A 20462-nucleotide genomic window follows, 5' to 3' on the forward strand; every position below is an offset into this window, starting at 1 on the left:
TTGATGGCAGTGGTGGAAATGGCATCTTTGCCAGACTGATTTTGAGCCTGGATCCTCAATTATTATGCCTACTGCTTTCATTTACTATGGCAAAGTTGATGGTGAGGAGTAAAATTGTTTATTACAGTCAGTATTGTTATACTAATTATTAATGAAATGTATGCATGCCAGGATAAGGAGACATTTTGTATTTTTTAGGTATATTATAGCTTGCTGATGGCTCTATATATGAGAGTATAGTATTATTAGAACATCATTTCTGCAGCATAACATTCTCTATCATAGTTGAAAGAGATAGAATGAGAGATATAGGGATATCAAATTCATTGATACTAGGGAAGCACATCATATTGATCATTTCTTATTAGGAATAGCTAGATCCTTTTCCTAGTAGTTGATCTATTATTTTTTTAGTTTCATTTTCTTTGTGTTTGGGGGGAAGGGTAGAAAAGCCATAATAGAATTTTCAGTTCAGCATGGACTACTTGTGGTTTTGTTATGTTGAGAACCACACCATACTCAAAATCTCTGGGGCGGCTAGGTGGCGTAGTGGATAAAGCACCGGCCCTGGAGTCAGGAGTACCTGGGTTCAAATCTGGTCTCAGACACTTAATAATTACCTAGCTGTGTGGCCTTGGGCAAGCCACTTAACCCCGTTTGCCTTGCAAAAAAAAAAAAAAACCCTAAAAAAAGGCAAAATCTCTGCCATGCTGGACATCTCATTTTCACTTTCCGCACACATTCAGTCCGTTGCCAAATTTTGTTATTTCCACCTGTACATTACTTATGTATGTCCCTTTCTCTTTACTCATACAAACACAACCTTAGTTTAGGCCTTCTGAACCTTCTTATCTGGACTAAATCATCAACTTCTAGCCAGGTCTTTCTTCTTCAAATTTCTTCCCATTCCAAACCATCCTCCACTGAACTGTCAAGATAATTTTCTCCAACATATAGACTTGTCCATGTCACTTCTCCCTTCTGAAGAGCTCTAGTGGCTCATTTTTCTAGTAGGTAAAACCATAAAGTCCTCCGTCTGGCACTCCTTTCTGTTTAATCTTCTTACATTTTACTTTCCTTTGTGTTCTGTACAATTTAGCTGTGCTGACCGATTTGCAATTATGCAAACAAAGAAAGAAAGAAACAATTAATTTCCTGTCTAATGACATTTTTACTTATTACCCTTCTTCCTCCCCTCTCCCAGTGCCTAGAATACTCTGCCTTTTCACCTCTGCTTATTTGGTTCCTGAGTTTTCCTTAATACTTACCTCGGATCTCACTGGCACCTTTCCTGCTCCCCATGAAGGGAAAGACCTTTCATTGACTCCAGCTACATCTATGTATCTGTGCCATGTTATTCACACATGAGGTTTTGGGGGGGTAAAGGTTGTTTTTGTGCCTCTTTTGTTAACCCCGACATTTTGCACAGTGTTTGGCACATGAGCCCTCATTAGAAATTTGGTGCCTGACCAACTGACTGACCAAGGAATAGGAAGTAGGGTTGGAGGATGGACCAGGGAGGACCTGCCATGGAAAGAGCTTTTTGAATTAAGTATTAAAGAAAGCTAAGTATTTTAGGAGACAAAGATAAAGAAGGCTCAATAGGGGACAGCCAGCAGAAAGGTTTAGAGATGGGAGTTGGAGAATTGTGAAAAACAGAAAGGTGAGTTTGACAATATCATTGATTCCTGGAAGGAAGCAGTTTACTAGACTGGAAAGATAAGGAGGGACTTGGACTGGGTTGTGAAGAATTTTAAATGTCAATTAATGTAGGACTTTGTAATTGATCCTAGAGGTAATAGGGAACTCCTTGAATTTGATTGAGGAGGTGACATGATCAAATCCACTTTTAGGAAAATCACTGAGGCAGCTAGACAAATTAGAACTCTATTGCAATAATCCCAAAATGAGAGATGATGATGGCCTGAACTAGTATAGTAGCCTTACAAGTGAAAAAAAAAAGTTAAGATCTGACAACTGATTACTGATTAGATAAATGGGGAGAATGAGGTTTAAAGTCACTTCAAGGTCATCCACTTTGTTGACTGGAAAAACTGTATGTAGACTCCTGGCAATAATGGGAAAGTTTAGACAAGAAGTAAATTTGGTGAGGAAAATAGTGGATTTTTCTTTTGGATTTCTGAATTTGAGATGTATGTTGGTCATCAAGTTGGTCATCATACAAAGATCTGGGAATGATCCAGATTGGGATAAGGAGCTAATGAGACTAAGTGAGAGATGGAAAAAAAGAAAGGAGTCCAGGACAGATTTTTAGTTAATACTTACAGTTAGCGATCTTAATAGAGATAAACAACTACAAAAAAAAATGAGCAGTCAGACAGGTAGGCAGAGAATCAGGAGAGAATAGTGCAATTAAAATCTAGAAAGAGAGAAGTAAGTGAGAGTTGAGAAAAGTCTATGGGATTTGACAATTAAGAGATCATTAATAACTTAGCAGTTTCAAAGAAATAATGAGAATGGAAAGTAGATTGTAGTGAGTTTAAAGATTCTGATAGTAGAGGATGTGGAAATAACTAATTCTGTTCTTCCCTCTTCTTTTCCCCTACCACCCCTCTTTGAAGAGATATATTTTCTGAGTCAGTGTAGCAAAGATAGAAGTATAAGAATTTTCCCCCAAATATCCAGGGTTATAATCTTTCTATATGGCTTTGCTCCATGGGAAGAGTGGATTTAAACCTAAAATGTTTGCTGTAAAGCATTTACCCTACCAAGTTGACTTCTAAATTCACCCCATTGCTGAAAGATGCTCAATTCAGAAAACATTGACTCAGTTGCTCAGTGATGGTTTGGTTTGAGTTCCTTAGGTATATCCTTAGACCAATGTTGTGAATAAGCACTGCAGCTTTTCAGATCTTTTGAAGCTCCTGGAGTGGCAACCTAGTGTGACCTACCTGGAACTCCTACACTGAGGGTAGGAAAGAATACCTACAACAGGGACGGAAGCAACTGCAGCTTCATTTTTTTCATGATTTGTATAGGTAGAGTTGGCTTTAGGTTGTAGCTCTCTGAACTTAGCAGAAAACTGGCAGCAGTCTTAAACCCAGCCAGTGATGTAGATGTCCTTGTTAAGGACCTCTGCTGGGACCAGAAGAAAGGAATGCAATTGAAGGATCAAACTGTTGTTACTATTGTTTTGTTTTTATAAATTGGGGAAGACTTTGTTATGCTTATAGACCCAAAGAAGGAACCAGTAAATGGAGATTAGCAGTTAGAAAAATGGAAGTTTGGTAAGGGAGGAAAGGAGAGGAGTAAGACTATATATAGAGGTATTTGTTTTAGCAAAGAGATGGGCCTCTCTTCCTCAGAGATTAGATTGAAATCCCTTATCTGAGTAATATGACATAGAAGGGTAAGAGGGTTTTCTTATTGAATGGCCTCAGTTTTCTTGCTGAGGAAAGCTTGAAGAGAAACGTTTTAAACAGCTTATTTGGTGAGTGAGATAGAGAATCAATTAGAGGGGAAGCCCAGATGAAGTTAGCTAACAGAAACCTTCCCCTTTTAACAAACATTTTTTAAAATAAAATGAAGGGAAAAGCCAGTTAAGAAAAACCAATCAGCACATCATAATTAAGTTCAACAGTTTATAGAGTGTTAGATGCTCATAAATCCATAGAATGAGGGATAGAGGTGCATATTCTCATTCCTTCCACAAGCTTAGCATTATAACTACATAATGATCCATTTCATGTTGTTTATTCCATTTACATTTTCATAATCATACATTGTATTTCTACTCCTGCTTTCTTCACTCTATCAGTTCTGTGTTAGCCATTCCATTTTTCTCTCAATTCTACAGCATGGTCATTCTCTCAGCAAAGCAATGCCATTTTATTAATGTATCACAAGTTGTTTAGCCATACCCCAACCAATAGTCCCATACTTTTATTTTTAGTTCTTCATTAGTACATAAAGGGAAATGCTGAATTGAATATTTTGATAATAAATGGGACATTTCTGTCTTTGACCTTCTTGTAGCATGTACCCTAATGATGAGAATCTAAGAGTCTTAATTTTTTTTTTTAGGCTTTTGCAAGGCAAATGGGGTTAAGTGGCTTGCCCAAGGCCACACAGCTAGGTAATTAAGTGTCTGAGACCAGATTTGAACCCAGGTACTCCTGACTCCAGGGCTGGTGCTTTATCCACTGTGCCACCTAGCTGCCCTTGAGTCTTAACTCTTAAAGAAATTTTGGATATAAAGTGGTCCAGGGACCAAGATTGAGGTGAGAAGCAGGAAATATATATATATTTGAACTAGGCTTTGAAATGAGATGCATTTAGAGAGAAGAAGTGAAAGTTCATCAGGAATTAATAATTCTGCCTTTGCTCATGTGTTTTCATGTAGGAAGCATAAAATTATGTCATCAATAGGGCTAACTCCTGAGTAGACCCTAGAATTGGTTTTCCTGTAGTTCAGGGGTTCAGTAGTGTCTTTAGTGTGTTGAAACATGAAAACATTTCCATGTCTTTTGTTGTGCTTCTTTCAAGATTTTGTGCTAAGATAGATAACTGCATGAGTATGGTTACTAACATAGATCCACTGTCAGAACCAGTTGCTTTCTATTGTATCAGATTGGTAATAAATATCTTGCATATCTGTAGGAAAGGTTCTCTGCCCAACATTTGTGGCAGTTTCTGTGGAAATGTTACATTTTTTAAAAAAAAGGTTAAAAAAAATCTCATCTTCATTCTTAGTGATAGAGCCTGTTGCCATGGAGCCCTGGTTCAGATTGGCTGACCCAAGGGCCAATGAGCAGATGGAACATAAACACATCATCATTTAACCTTGCAGAATGTACTTATTCAGTGATATATGACATTAATACCAATGCCTTATATAGAACTGTGAAATGAAGTGCTCAGAAAATGGTGTAAGGATCCTTTTTTTACTGATTTGCTATTTAACATACACATGATAATGGGATGTCGGTTTATGTGATTTCGTAGGGGGAGAAAGGAACTGACAGCAGGGCTGGTAGGATATACTTAACTCTGTTTCTCAGGTTGAAGTACTTTAATTCAATCCTGACTCCTGGTTCTTTTTGTGGATTTAAACTACTTTCTCTTGAAAAAATTTAGTGGCTTTCGGGTCCAGCTCAAGTAATATCCTGCAGGAAGTGTGAGCTTTCTCATTATTTCTGAACCTGCCTTCCTTACCTCTGTAGCCCTTAAAGATGAGTCAGAAACTGACAGTTTCTCTCTCACTTGTTTTTTCCCTTCTCCTCCTGGACCCTGCTGATGTTTGATCTATCAAGAGAGGAATGATTTGGGGCATCTTCACTGTTCGTTCTTCTCCATTTCCCCTTGAGTATCCTTATCTCCTAATTTCCCTAGCTTGTCCATATTTCTTGAATAGATTGCTGAACTTTCATTTTATTGTTTATTTCTTATCACACAGAAGAGCTAGATGTATGCCTCTTCAACTCTGCTGCCATTCTGAGGGACAAAAAAAATCATTCATATTATCGAAGTTAGCCATAATTCTTCTAAAAGTTATTTTGAATTGGAAAAAAAAGATGGTATATGTAGTTTTACTTTTTTGTATAGCTGTAAGATTATTCTGAACACTTTGTTTATGATACTGTGGTAGATGGTACGAGGAATAGAGAGATAATTAAGTCTCACTTCTCGAGGAATAGGGAAAATATAATTATACTTGTGTGTGTGTGTCTCAGTCCTTATTCCCTATATGTATGTGATTAAAATGCATAGAAAAGCTTCAAACAATGCTTTACTCTGAGGAGAGGATAACTTCTGGCTTAGGGCCAGGGGTCAAGGTTGGGGTAAAGAGCAGGAGAATACTCTTGAAGCTAGACTTTGGAAAAGATGTATTTTAGTAGGCAGTAAAAATGATAGAGAAATGTACTTCAAATATAAAGGAATCAGAGCAAAGGTACCAGAAAAAGAGGAGAGTGTCTTGGTTGTGGAGAGTTTGGTTAGAGGAATAACAAAATTAAAAGGGATGATGTGAAGTTAGGCTAAAAGAGAAGTCTAGAACTATTATGTGGAAAGACTTGAATATACAGCCTATAAAATAATCATGGCAAGCTGTTGATAAGTTGAAAGCCATGAATTAAAATTTACTTACTTTAGCAGTGATTTGTAGGATGGATTGCAGTTAAGAAAATAGAATCAGTTGTTCCTAGAGCAATTAGTTTAATAATTCTAGCAAAATATAATAAGCATGAACTTGGGTGGTAGTAGTTGAAAGCAGTGGAGTTTAATGAAAGGAGAAGTAGAATTGTAGTCAGAGGTACTGGATTAAAACTCAAAGTTCTTATGATCCTATGAAATGGAAAGAATGGGTTAATCAAAAGATATGATGGAGGTGGGATCAGTAAGATGTTTTGATTGAATAGATGTGAAGAAGAGAGTGAAGTGGTAGTCTTAGGCCATAATCACTCTTGCCTATTCCCCTAGTTTCTTATTTATCATGGTATTACTGGAATGAACTTGTTTCTTCTCTGTCTTTATCTTTGTTTCTACTCTCTTTCTCTAGTTTCTGTATGGAAGTTATTTCTTTCAAGGCCCAATTGAGATGCCACATCCTTCACAATACCTTTTCCTCATTCCTACTTCTCTAGGTGAAAGTGACATCGCTCTATTAAAAATTATCCTAGCCCTTTTGCTTTGACCTCTTTTGCACAGTTCTTGAGAGTAGACCTGTAACCTGTATATCTTTGTATTTCTAGCCTTACACAGACTAGACATCTTATAAATGTTAGATTCAGTACTAATTAAGCATTTGATCAGCCACACTAGAAAGTTGAAAGTGTGAAGGAACCAGAAATCCTTGATAATATTTCTGTACTTTAGTCTTCTTTTAGGCTATTCTTAAAACTTAGACAACATTTTGTAAATGATTAATTTTTAGGGATAACTAGGTGGCGAAGTAGATAGAGCACTGGCCCTGGAGTCAGGAGTACCTGAGTTCAAATCCGGCCTCAGACACTTAATAATTACCTAGCTGTGTGGCCTTGGGGAAGCCACTTAACCCCATTGCCTTGCAAAAACCTAAAAAAAAAATTACTATTTTTATATTCTATTATGTATTTTTTTGAATTACATAGAAAAACAATTTTTAACATTTGTTTCTAAAAATTTTTTGTGTTCTAAATTCTCTCCCTCCTCATTGAGAAGACAAGCAATTTTATATAGGATATACATGTGTAGTCATGTGAAAAATGTTTTCATATTAGTCCTTTTATGAAAAAAAGCACACTCTTCCCTTCCAAAAAAAAAAAAGAAAACATTTTTTAAAAATATGCTTTGATTTGCATTTAGAATCTTAATTCTTTCTTTGTTGGTGAATAACATTTTTCATGGTAAGCCCTTTAGAACTGTCATGGATCATTGTATTGCTGAGAAAAGCTAAATCATTCAGTTGGTCATTGTATAGTATTGCTGTTTCTTTATATACACTGTTCTTCTGGTTCTGCTTATTTCACTTTTCATTAGTTCATGTAAATCTTTCTGGGCTTTTCTAAAATATACCTACTCATCATTTCTTATAGCACAATAGTATCTTATCACAATCACATATTACAACTTGGTCAGCCATTCCCCAAATGATGAGCCATTCCCCTCAATTTCCAATTCTTTGCCTACTCAAAAAGAGCTGTTATGAATATTTTTGTATATAAAAGGTCCTTTTCCTTTTTTTTTAAATTTCTTTGGGATGCACACAACTTAGTGGTGTTGTTGGGTCAAAAGTTATATACACTTTTATAGTTCTTTGAACATACATCTGGATTGCTCTCCAGAATGGTTGGATCAATTCACAACTCTGCTGTCCCAATTTTCCCATGTCCTCTGCAACATTTGTCAATTTTCTTTTCTATCATATTAGCCAATCTGATAGATGTGAGGTGAGTTATTTTAATTTGCATTTCCAATTGCCTGCTATGGTAGTTTTTCAACATTCATCCATTTTCAGATTTATAAGTTCACATTTTTCTATCATCCTCCCTTCCCTCTTTCTTCCCCATGGGGGCAAACTGTCTGGTAAAAATTGTACATATACATTTGTGTTTAACATATTTACATATTAGTCATTTTATGTAAGAGAAATTAGAACAAAGGGGAAAGAAGAAAATCATGAGATAGGAAGAAAAATACAAGAGAAGTTTTTAAAAAATGAAATTAGTTTATATTCAGATTTTGTGTTTTTTTCCCCTCTGAATATTGATGACATTGTCCCATAGAAGGGCTCTCAGAGTTGTCCTTGATCTCTGAACTGCTAAGAGGAGCTACATTCATCATAGTTGATCATCTCACATTTGATTCTGCTTCCTTCACTCAGTATCAGTTCATGTAATTCTTTCCATGCTTCTCTAAATTCTGATCACTCATGGTTTCTTATAGAACCATAGTACTCCTTACCATTAATATGACATAACTTGTTCAGCCATTCTGTATTGATGGTCTATATATTTTAGAAATGAGATCTTTATCAGAGTAATTTACTATTGATGTTTTTTCACATTATTATGTTGTTTATGTTATTTAATAATGTATACTAATTATGTTAATTGTGTTGTCTTTCTTTCTCCCTCCTTTGACTCTTCTGACCACTACCTCTCCCAGTTCACATTTTCCTTCTTTAAACCTTCCTTGCCTTCTCATAGCTACCTCCCTTCCTGCTTCTCTGAGGGTAAGATTTATTTCTTTACTCAATTGAGTGTGTTTAATTTTCCTTCTTTGAGTCAGTTCTGATGAGAGTAAGGTTTAAAGCATTGTCTACCATCCCTCTGTCTCCTATTTCAAGACTATTTTAAGCCTTTTTTTGTGGAATAATTTTTTTTTGCTTTTCCCTTCCCCCTTTTCCCAGTATAGCTCTTTTTCATCTCTTAATTTTGTTTTTAGCTATCCCATCTCAATCCAACCCAGCCATGCCTCTTTTGATGTATATACCTATCTTCAGTATTTTTTTAACCTCCTTTACTAAGGCATTGATTCTTTTTTCAAGATTTTCTCATATCACTTTCATTTTTTTCCTAGTTCTTCCTTTATGCTCTTATTTTGAGTTCTTTCCATTTTGAAGCCTTTTTGACCCAGGAATTCTTTTGGGGCCTGAGATCAATTCACATTTTTCTTTGGAGCTTTGGGTTTAAGCTCTTTTGACTTTGTTCTCTTCTGAATTTGTGTTTTGGTTTTCCCTGTTACCATAGTCATTTTTTAATGCTCAGGTTTTTTTAAATTGTTTTCAATTTTTTCCTCAGCTCTTTCTTTTGTTTTTGTAAGGCAATGGGGTTGAGTAACTTGCCCAAAGTCACACAACTAAGTAAGTATTACGTGTCTGAGACTAGATTTGAACCCAATTTCTTCTGACTCCAGGGTTCATGTTCTATCCACTGTGCCACCTTAGGTGACCCTTCACCTATATCTTGACATAACATTATTTTAAAGTTGATCTCTGCTCTGGGTGGAGGAGGCACTATCCCAAGCTTTAGGCTTTTTATTCAACTATTTCCAGAGCTAGTTCCTAGGGGCTTTAAGTTTTCAGTTATTCTTAGGTGGTATGATGTAAAGAGAGGTACAGTCACTGCTCTTCTGATCTGTTAGCGACCACAGACAGACTTTTCCATCCAGAAACTTTGATCAGGGTTCCTGCAATCATATTATCTAGTGTGCTAATGCTTCTCTTCACCCTGGGACTGTGATCCAGAACTGCATAAGGGCAATGTTAAAGAAATCTTTATTCAGTGCAAACAAAGGATCCCCTATGTCCATTTATCTGACCCTAAGCCATGGCAGCTGGTTTGGTTACCCCCAAGACCTGGTGCTTACAGGGGCACAGCCTGGGCTAGATTGCACTCACTCCACTCTCATCTCAGTGAGACAAACTTTCACTGCCAATCTTCTAAGTTGTTTTGGACAAGAAAATTGGTTTTTTTGCAATCATTTTATTGGTTCTGCTGCATCAGATTTAGTTTTAAGCCATTTAAGTATTACCTTTTAAGATATCATTTTTATCTTATCCCTCCTCTTTTCCCAGAGAACTATTCTGTAATGCAAATAACATTTTTAAAAGAAAATAAAATTGAAAAGAAAGAGAAAGGTAGAACTGTTCAATACAATGAAAAGTCTGAAATTATATGCAATGTTGACCTCCCATCTCAGCAAAGGAGTGGGGTAATGATATCTTTTCATGGCTCTTCTTTGGAGCTATGTTTGTTCTTTGTAATTTTGCAACTTTCACATTTGATTTTTTTTTTTTTTTGGTTATTCTTCCATTTACACATTATAATCATTTTGAATGCTGTTTCCTTGGCTATGCTTTCCTAAGTAATTTATGTTTTCCAATTTGTATCAGTTCATATAAATCTTTTCTTACTTCTCTATGCTCCTCTTATTCATAATTTTTACAGAACAGTGAGGTTTAAATTGAGATACCACAGTTTAACTATTTCCCATCAAATTCTTTGCTGGCACAGAAAGTACTGCTATGTGTGTGAGGCCTTTTTTATCAATGATCTCTTGAGGGTATAAACTTAGTACTGGAATTTCTGGGTCAAAGGATATGGACATTTTAGCTACTTTGCATAATTCTCAATTGTTTAAAAATTATTGTCAGAGCTCCACCAACGATGAAATAGCATATCTTATCTTTCTCCAACTTTTGTCAAACTAACCGAAGTAGTACTCAAAACATTTTATCTTTGGCTAAAAAAATAAAAAGGTGAATCCTTTCAACAGATTATTGAAGATGAGAAATAATGGAACTCAAGCCAGTGTTCTATAAATTGGAAAACATAAATTATCTAGGAAAGTTTTATTTGATAAAAACTGCTGAGAAACTAGAAAAAAAGTCTGGTCAAAATTAGAATTACACCAACATCTTACACCATTTTTCACAATAAATTCTGCCAAGGACTTATGACTTTAATATTAAAGAAGAGAAGTAGACTCATATAACTTTTACAGATATGAATAGGAGTTGTATTCTTAAACAAGAGGTACAGGTAAATCACTAAAGATAAAATTGATAACTTTGTTTATGTTGAAACTGAAAAATTTCTGCACAAGCAAAATTAATGAATCTAACATAAGAAGGCAAGTCAAAAACTGATATCTTTGTATCAAATTCAGGGTTTAGTATCTAAAATATTTAGACTACTAATAATACATAAGATTAAAAGCCATGCTGCAACAGATATACAATCCCAGGATATGAATGATTCTCAAAAGAATTGTAAACTATTAAGAACCATTTGAAAGAATGTTCCTGTCTTCCTATTGTGTTTGAATAAATAGGTTGATCTTTTTAATTTGTATTCCTTTTCCATTACTCAACAATTTTTTAGATCATAATAGTCTTTTTCCTTCCATGGTCTATCAGTCTTCACCTTAGACCCAGATACAGAATAATCATGAAGCTGCCCCATGTTTTGTTTATGAGAACTTGGGGGTTTGTGAAATTAAATGAGTAAGATATCAGGTCAGTCTCTCATAGTCATTTAACGACTCTAAATTCTTTTTTTTAATCTCCCTATCACCACCAAAATATACTTATAATTTCACACTTCTGGCTATATTGCTTAGTGCAGCATAGTTGGCACAGTGGGTAGAGCACCAGCCCTGGAGTCAGGAGGACCTGAGTTCAAGTTTGACCTCAGATACTTGCTATTTAACTAGCTATATGACCTTGGGTAAGTCATTTAACCCCATTACCACCACATTGGTAACTTTAGAGAACTCAGTTTCAGCTAAGTGATAAAGCTGGAATATACCATAATTCCCCATATATAAGAAGCACTCAAAACTAACAAAACAAACTATGATACTATTTGCTGTTATGTTCTGATCTAGTAAATAATATCCCTGAGACTTTCAAAGATATTAAAAAAAATTTTTATTTCCTCTTCTTACTCTTCCCCTTTCACTCACTTTTCAACTCCTTGTTATCTACCGTATTTCCCCATGCATAAGATGCCCCCATGTATAAGATGCACTTGAAATTTGAAAAAAAAAATGTATTGCATAAAGTTATTGAACTCAGATTTTATTCATCATAAAATTCCTCATACAACTCCTCGTCACTATCAAAACTCATTCATTAGTTCATCCTCATCTGTGTTTGATGATGAATCATTATCTTGGGAAAGGCTCTGACTGCTTTTCCTGCCTGTGTTCTGGCCTGTGATTGATCACAAGACCTTCTTTTGGGCAAGTCTGGTGTGTGGATGCATGCTTAGTCCATTCTGTTTCATGAACCTGCAGCACCAATTGTGTCCTTCTTTGAAATCAGTCACTTCTTTTTTCATCAGCAGTTCTTCTTGCCTTCATGCTGAACCATCTTTGTGGATGCAGAAATTCCACTGGTCCTTTGCTCTTCAATCCATCTCATCAATTCCCTCTCTAACTCAGGCCATTTGGCTTCCTTGACTCTCATGACCTTCTTCTGCCTTGATGTTTTCAGTAGGGTTTCTTCTTCCTGTAGCCAGTCTCAGATTGGCTACAGTCCTCCTCTCAGTTGGAGGAGGAGGACCAAACTTAGGTTCAGCTGCATGATTTCCATTCTTGCAAATTGGATCACTTTGAACTTGAATTCTGTAGGAAAATCTTTTCTGAGCCATTTCTGGCAGAATGTGGCAAAATGTAAACTAATATACTGCTAACAAATGGAAAACAATGAGTGCAAAGATAAGAAGGGCTGAAAAAGTGGAAAATGCAAGTTCAAAAAAATTCTACAATCACTTTCACTTTTTAGACCCCAAATTTTTTGAAAAAAGAGTGCTTCTTATATATGGGGAATTATAGTATATTCCAGCTTTATCACTTAGCTGAAACTGAGTTCTTTTTTTTTTAATTTTTTTATTTTTATTAAAGATATTATTTGAGTTTTACAATTTCCTGAAACTGAGTTCTTTAAAGTTACCAATGTTCACTTAAAATGTTCACTTTGGTAATTACCAAATCCTTTGACTTTTTTTTCAGTCTTCATTTTCCTTAATCACTGCAGCAATTGAAAAGTGCTCCACTTTCTTCCCTCGCCTAGATGATTTCTGGATTTTTTTCTTAGTTTTTCTCCTACCTGTCTGCCTGATCCATCTCAGCATCCTTTCTGAATCAGTGTAGGTATTTCTTCCTTTAACTATGAATATGCCCCAATCTTGGTCCTTCTCTCTTTACTCTTTTAGGACCATATCAGACTCAAAATAGAGTGGAAGGGGTATAGGGGGTTGGAATTGTGTTAAGAGGGAAAATAATTCTGAGGTGCAAATAGCCACGATAGCATTCTGATTCTGAAAAGAAAATTAAAAGAGGAAGGGGGGATGACAGAAAACAGCTAGAATATAAGTGGGTGCCTTAGTGAATGCAATGGGATGTTATTAATATACCATAAGAAATGATGAGACAAATTTCAGAGAATCTTGGGTAGTGTGAATTGATGCTGAGTTGAAGTAGAACAATTTATATATAGAAAACAACATTGTAAAGAAAAATTTAAAAACATTTAAAAGAACTCTGAGCAATCCAATGACTAATTGTTGACAGAAAACCTATGATGTAGCATATTACTTATTTCCTGACAGGTGATTGGAAAGGGTGCAGAAGGAGATTATATTGTGAATATATCTACTGTGTGGATTAGGTTTGCTTGGCTGTGTTTGTTTATTACAAAACTCTTTTTTCCCTTTGTCTCAGATTTTAAGAAAAAAGTTAGCAATAATGGTAGCAACAAAAGAAGGTCAATGAAATTTTTTTAAATGGGCAGAAGAGACCCAATACAAAAACCAGATAAGCAGAGCAGTTTTAAAAATAATGTGTGAAATTTATCAAGTACTTTCAAAAAGGTAGAGCAACTGGTGGCAAATGTAGCTGAATGATTTCATATGTAATCCTCTTCGAGTTCTGTGTACATAAAGCTGGTTATTTTTTGTTTCGTGTTTAAATTAAGATTTTTTTTTTAAACTTGGCTTCTCTCCAATCCATGAACCATCATCACTCTTCTTCTGGAATACTGTAGTAATCTAATGAATATCTCTTTCTTTCCCAAATCTTTCCCTTCTCCAATCCACACTGCAATGATATTCTAAAGCACAATTATGACTGTTTTGTTTGCTTGCTCAATTAAGTCCACTGTAGTTTCCTACTCACTGTAGAATCCTCTGATTGTCACTTAAAGCCCTTCACAACCTGCCTCCAAAGACCCTAGTTATACATCATTCTTTTTCATGTATACATTGGTCCAGCCCTGGCTGTTTCTCAATAACATTATACACCTTGATGCCTTTGCCCAGATTTGTTTACCATGCCTTGAATTCACTGCCTTCTCCCCTCTTCATTGGAGAGTCCTAATCTCCTTCAAAGCTTAGTTCAACAGCTGCCCCCTTCTCCCTTTATTAGTGGTACATTAACTTTATATGTCCTTATGTGTGTATATGTTGTTTTACCCAATTTAAAGTAAGCTCATTGAGAGCAAGAACTATTTTATATTTATCTTTTTTCCTCCCAGGCAATGGGATTAAATGACTTGCCCAAGGGTCACACAACTAAGTAAGTTTTAAGTGTGTGTGTCTGAGGCTGGATTTGAACTTAGGTCCTCCTGACCTAGGGCCAGTGCTCTATCTACTGTGCCACCCAGCTGCCCCTCTATTTATTTTTGAAGTCTCTATTCCTTCAGGTCTGGGAAGAAAATGGTATTTAATAAATTCTTCTTGATTGATTGGTTTAATGTGCTGGATTATTATAATAGGACTGTCTACTTCAGAGAATACTTTGAATGGTAGATACTATGATATACCTATGATATTCATTAATAGCAAAAGAGTAGCAGGAATTGGACTTAAATACACTTGAAATTTACGTTAGCTTTAAAGAGCATCCTGATCATGCTATGAAAGAAAAGGTGGTGATGTATCCTTCTCTAATTAGTTCGTTTGTGTTAATGCAGTCTTTAGGAAGGATAAGAGAGAAGTAGATGACCTTTTTAAGACCCATCTCTGTAATTCTATGCTTTTTAAAAGTTTATTCTGGAATTTTTTGAATGAATCAATTGGAATAGAAGCAGCATAGAAGAAACTGTTCCCTTCTATGAGTGAAGTGAAGATTTGAGCCCTTTTGCTATAGGAAGTGAAAAATGCAATTTTGGCCAACAAGGCAGGCCTTGTCAGACTCTGCAGGGAAGCTCAATGGGCTTCTCAGACCATTAAAGCTCGACACCTGCAGTTCTCATTTCAGGGCAAGGACAGCCATAGCAGATATTGAGCAAAGAAAGTGGATACAATCCCAGAACATTTTAGTGGAGACACTCTTCATTCCTTCCTGAAGAATTGCTATAGCTAGAAACCAGCATCTGTGGGCTGTGACTCCTTTGCAACCACAGAGAACGATGGTTTTGGTTTTTGTGACTTGAAATTGGGACCAATATTGGCGTCAGTTGAGTTGAGTGCTAGTGAAGTCTATTTTGATTAATTCCTTTAGATTTCAAAGGGTTAAGCACATGTTTCAACTGATCATGTTCCAGTAGTACTTTATATTCTAATATACAGCTCCCCAGTTTATTTTTTTATTTTATTCCCTTTCTGAGCATTGAAATGAAGGACCCAAAAGAAACTTCCCTTTTCCAGTTATTTCCTATAATCACATAATCCATCTATTAAATAGAAATTGTCTAGGTTTGGGGTATTGATAGCGCTTCTTGGTCCTTCTGTAATCTATCTTCAGGATCACAGGCTACGTGAGAATGGGTTTGGTGACTTAACTTTTTTTACATTTCCCCACTTTCCCCCTTTAAATTAACATGGTAAAAAGCTGAAAAGATTATAGTGAGGTTTATGGTCTTACTATATTGCCATAGTTTACATAATAGAAAGGCAGAAAGTTTTTTGGTTGTTTCTGGGTTTTTTTTTTTGTTTGTTTTTACAGCATCAAACTGTTATTTTTGTCTTCCTTTTAGTATTTTCTCCGTATGGTCTATATAGATTTAAACAAAGAAGTCCAGACCCATTCCTATTGCCCCTGAGAATCTCCTGTGTAATGTTCTTTTGGCTCAGTACCTAGAAAGTTGCTTATAGAGTTGATGCAAGGATACATAATCTCATTCTGCTCTAAAATGCAATTACCTCGGCAGACCAGAAATTTATAGGGAATGTGCAGCAATGTCCCTCACAAATACATTGCTCTATCTTGGCTCCTGATCACCTCTTTGCTTATCATCTTATCTTCTGGCCCCAGCAACCTGGCAGTCCCTTGTGAGCAGCTTTGAGCTACTGGGTGTCCTCAGAAGACATTCTGTTTTAGAAATTATACTACTTTCTTGGCTGTGGTGTTAAATGTTCATAAAGTAGAATGCAAGAGGCACATATATACATCCTCTTGAGGGCTTCATAGCTATGCATCATTCCTGTTGTGGTTGCAATGTATTTAATCTAATTCCTCTACTAGAACTGTTCTTCTCTACCCCATCCCCCTTTTCCTTCCTAACAGGCCATAAAACTTGAAAATAATTTCATATTTTTACCCTTCTTTTGGATTGCCTTTCTTTTTCTGTTTAGCTTTTTGTGTGGGGGTGGTAAGGCAGTGGGATTAAGTGACTTGCCCAAGGTCACACAGCTAGGTAATTAAGTGTGAGGTTGGATTTGAACTCAGGTCCTCCTGACTTCAGGGCCAGTGCTCTATCCACTGTGCCACCTAGCTGCCCCATTTCCTTTCTTTTGCTAAAGAATTATCTTTTGAATAGCAACCTTATTCCCCAGATATAGTTTTAAGATGTAACTTACATTTATGTTTTAAAACTGAGTGATCTACTAGCATTTTTAAGAGCTCTTACATGTCAGGGTTGAGGTAGAACTACAGAAGAGGAAGGTCTAACTTAAAAATGATCTTATTTTTAAGGTATATTGATTGGCATAGGGATAACCATGTTTAACAGGATGGGTCTTCCAAGTAGGATAACCCTTGAGGAGATGTATGCTTCTGTTTTACTGGACTCTATAGACCTTATGTTTTCTGGAGGGGTTGTTTTTTGTTGTTTTTTTAAAGCATATTTTGTTTTTGAGGTCTCTAATATTCTTGGTGTCCTTGATAGAAGTTGACTAGATTATATAGGCTTTATATTATGTTATTCTCTATTGCCTCCATCTCAAGAGTGATTATCTCTTTTGAGGTAGTGAAATTTTGAGGAAACCGGTACTTTTTTGGAAGTAGCTTATCAGTAGTTCTAGTAATAGGTAAATGCACGTAGTCTTCCTGTTGCCTAAGAATCTTGGACATATGAGTTGGAGTCAGTGGTTGTGTTACAACATGGGGGAAGAAGTGGAGCCAGAAAAGAGGACTAAACAAAATGCAATCCATGTGATAGAATAGTGCATAGATATAAATCCCCCAGAAAATTTTATTTTATTTTTTGATAATATAGGCTTCATTTCTTTTTTCCTGTGTTTTAAGTTTCACAATATACCCCCCAATCTTACTTCCCTCCCCCCACCCCCCTCAGAAGGCAATTTGTCAGTCTCTACATTGTTTCCACGGTATACATTGATTCAAATTGAATCTGATGAGAGAGAAATCATATCCTTAAGGAAGAAACAAAGTATAATAGATAGCAAGATCAGACAATAAGATATCAGGTATTTTTTTTTCCAAATTAAAGGTCTTTGTTCAAACTCCATAGTTCTTTCTCTGGATACAGATGGTATTCTCCATTGCGGATAGCCCCCAATTGTCCCTGATTGTTGCACTGATGGAATGAGCGAGTCCGTCAAGGTTACTGTTAGGGTGCACAGTGTTTTTCTGGTTCTTCTCATCTCACTCAGCATCAGTTCATGCAAATCCCTCCAGGCTTTCCTGAATTCATATCCCTCCTGGTTTCTAATAGAAAAATAGTGTTCCATGACATACATATACCACAGTTTGCTAAGCCATCCCCCAATTGAAGGATATTTACTTGATTTCCAATTCTTTGCCACCACAAACAGGGCTGCTATGAATATTTTTGCACAAGTGATGGTTTTACCCTTTTTCATCATCTCTTCAGGGTACAGACCCAGTAGTGGTATTGCTGGATCAAAGGGTATGCACATTTTTGTTGCCCTTTGGGCATAGTTCCAAATTTCTCTCCAGAAAGATTAGATGAATTCACAGCTCCACCAACAATGTAATAGTGTCCCGGATTTCCCACAACCCTTTCAGCAATGATCATTATCCTTTCTGGTCATATTGGCCAGTCTGAGAGGTTTGCTGGGGTACCTCAGAAAAGCTTTAATTTGCATTTCTCTAATAAGTAATGATTTAGAGCAATTTTTCATATGACTATGGATTGCTTTGATCTCCTCATCTGTAAATTGCCTTTGCATGTCCTTTGACCATTTGTCAATTAGTGGAATGGCTTGTTGTTTTTTTTTTAAATGACTCAGTTCTCTGTACATTTTAGAAATGCGTCCTTGTCAGAAACATTAGTTGCAAAGATTATTTCCCAGTTACTATATTTCTTTTGATCTTGGTTACAGTGGGTTTTGTCTGTGCCAAAGCCTTTTAATTTAATGTAATTGAAATCATCTAGTTTGTTTTTAGTGATGTTCTCTATCTCTTCCTTAGTCATAAACTGCTTCCCTTTCCATAGATATGACAGGTAAACTAGTCCTTGATCTTCTAGTTTGCTTATAGTATTGTTTTTTATGTCTAAATCCTGTATCCATTTGAATCTTATCTTGGTATAGGGTGTGAGGTGTTGGTCTAATCTAAGTTTCTTCCATACTAACTTCCATATTTCCCAGCAGTTTTAATCAAAGAGAGGGTTTTATCCCAATAGCTGGACTCTTTGGGGTTTATCAAACAGCAGATTACTATGATCGTTTCCTGCTATTGCACCTAGTCTATTCCACTGGTCTACCACTCTATTTCTTAGCCAATACCAGACAGTTTTGATGACTGATACTTTGTAATATAATTTTAGATCAGATGGGGATAAGCCACCTTCTTTTGCACTTTTTCAGAAAATTTTATTTTAAGTTTTTCTTGGCACTTTGGCATAGTAATTTTGGAAATGTCAAACACTATAACATAACAGGCATCTGGGTTATTGATCCTGTTCTTTACCATAAGGAAAGAGGTAAATGAACTAACTACAAAGTAGATTTCCATACTTATTTGATAATTTAAGTTACATAAAAATAGCTGCTTTGTATTTTCTTCTCAATGTCCTCAGTTTTTGAAACAGCATTCTGAGAAAAAGAGACTTGGGATGAGGAAACATTGCTGTTTTCAAATATCCAGTTAACTGCTGTTTGGAAAAGTAATTAGACTTGTTCTTTGGTGCTTTAGAAAGTTAGATCTAGGGCTAAAGGGAAGAAGTGAAAGGGAGCTATATTTTGGTTCTCTAAAAAAGGATTTTCTAATAGTTTGAGCCATCCATCAGTGGAAAGGGCTGCCACAAAGTAGTGAGCTATGCATCTTGGAATATTTCAAGACGAGACTGATTGGGTGGCTACTTGGCGCAGTGGATAGAGCACCAGCCCTGGAATCAGGAGTACCTGAGTTCAAATCTGGACTCAGACACTTAAAGCCACTTAACCCCATTGCCTTGCAAAAACTAAAAAAAAAATTAAAAAAGAAGAAGAGACTGATCATCTTTAGAAATACCATTGAAAGGAATTCCTTCACTGGGAAGTAAGTTGAATTAAATGATCTCAAAGGTTTCTTTCAAATCTTAGGTTTTATTTATTCAAGATATATACAAATAAGTATAACAAAAGAATTTGAGTGATGGTGATACAAGTGCTATGATTTTTTTTGTTCCCATTAAGATAGTCCAGCTAAGACCTGCTATTGAATGCTATGAATTTCATGTTTTACTAGTTCTTTGAGTTTGGAGCACCAGTGAGCTTCTGATCATATATTATTAATTCCTGGACATACTCCATAAGTCTCAGTGATGCTTAAGATTTTATAGAAAATTTCTATAAATGAAAACACTTTGTCTCCTCAGTTCACTTTTTTTTGGTATAAGTTTTTCACTTTTTGATTGGGATCTTGAACCAAAACACTGGCTCACATAGCTTTAATTTGTCTCTGGAAGCTAGGGTTTCATGCAGACTGAGGATGCAGGATTGATTCTTTTTTGGTTTTTGCAAGGCAGTGGAATTAAATGACTTTCCCAAGGTCACACAGCTAGGTAATTATTAAATGTCTGAGGCTAGATTTGAACTCAGATCTTCCTGACTCCAGGGTCAGTGCTCTATCCTCTGTACCATCTAGCTTCCCCTTCACCCACTTTTTTTTTTTTTTAAGGTTTTTGCAAGGCAAAGGGGGTTAAGTGGCTTGCCCAAGGCCACACAGCTAGGTAATTATTAAGTGTCTGAGACTGGATTTGAACCCAGGTACTCCTGACTCCAGGGCCAGTGCTTTATCCACTACACCACCTAGCCACCCCACCCACTTCTTAAGGACAATCTGTACCTTTTAAAAATAGATCTAAGGGGAAAGGGAGTGTGTCTTTG

At 36.1% G+C, this 20462-nt stretch overlaps 1 protein-coding gene across 9 annotated transcripts in view; it reads left to right on the top strand.

Annotated features, from left to right (window-relative positions):
• R3HDM2 (R3H domain containing 2) overlaps window positions 1–20462 on the top strand; it is a 168658-nt gene that overhangs the window by 89956 nt on the left and 58240 nt on the right. The window lies entirely within an intron of this gene.

Source organism: Macrotis lagotis, chromosome 2 (assembly GCF_037893015.1).
Source record: "Macrotis lagotis isolate mMagLag1 chromosome 2, bilby.v1.9.chrom.fasta, whole genome shotgun sequence".
Classification (NCBI taxonomy): domain Eukaryota; kingdom Metazoa; phylum Chordata; class Mammalia; order Peramelemorphia; family Peramelidae; genus Macrotis; species Macrotis lagotis.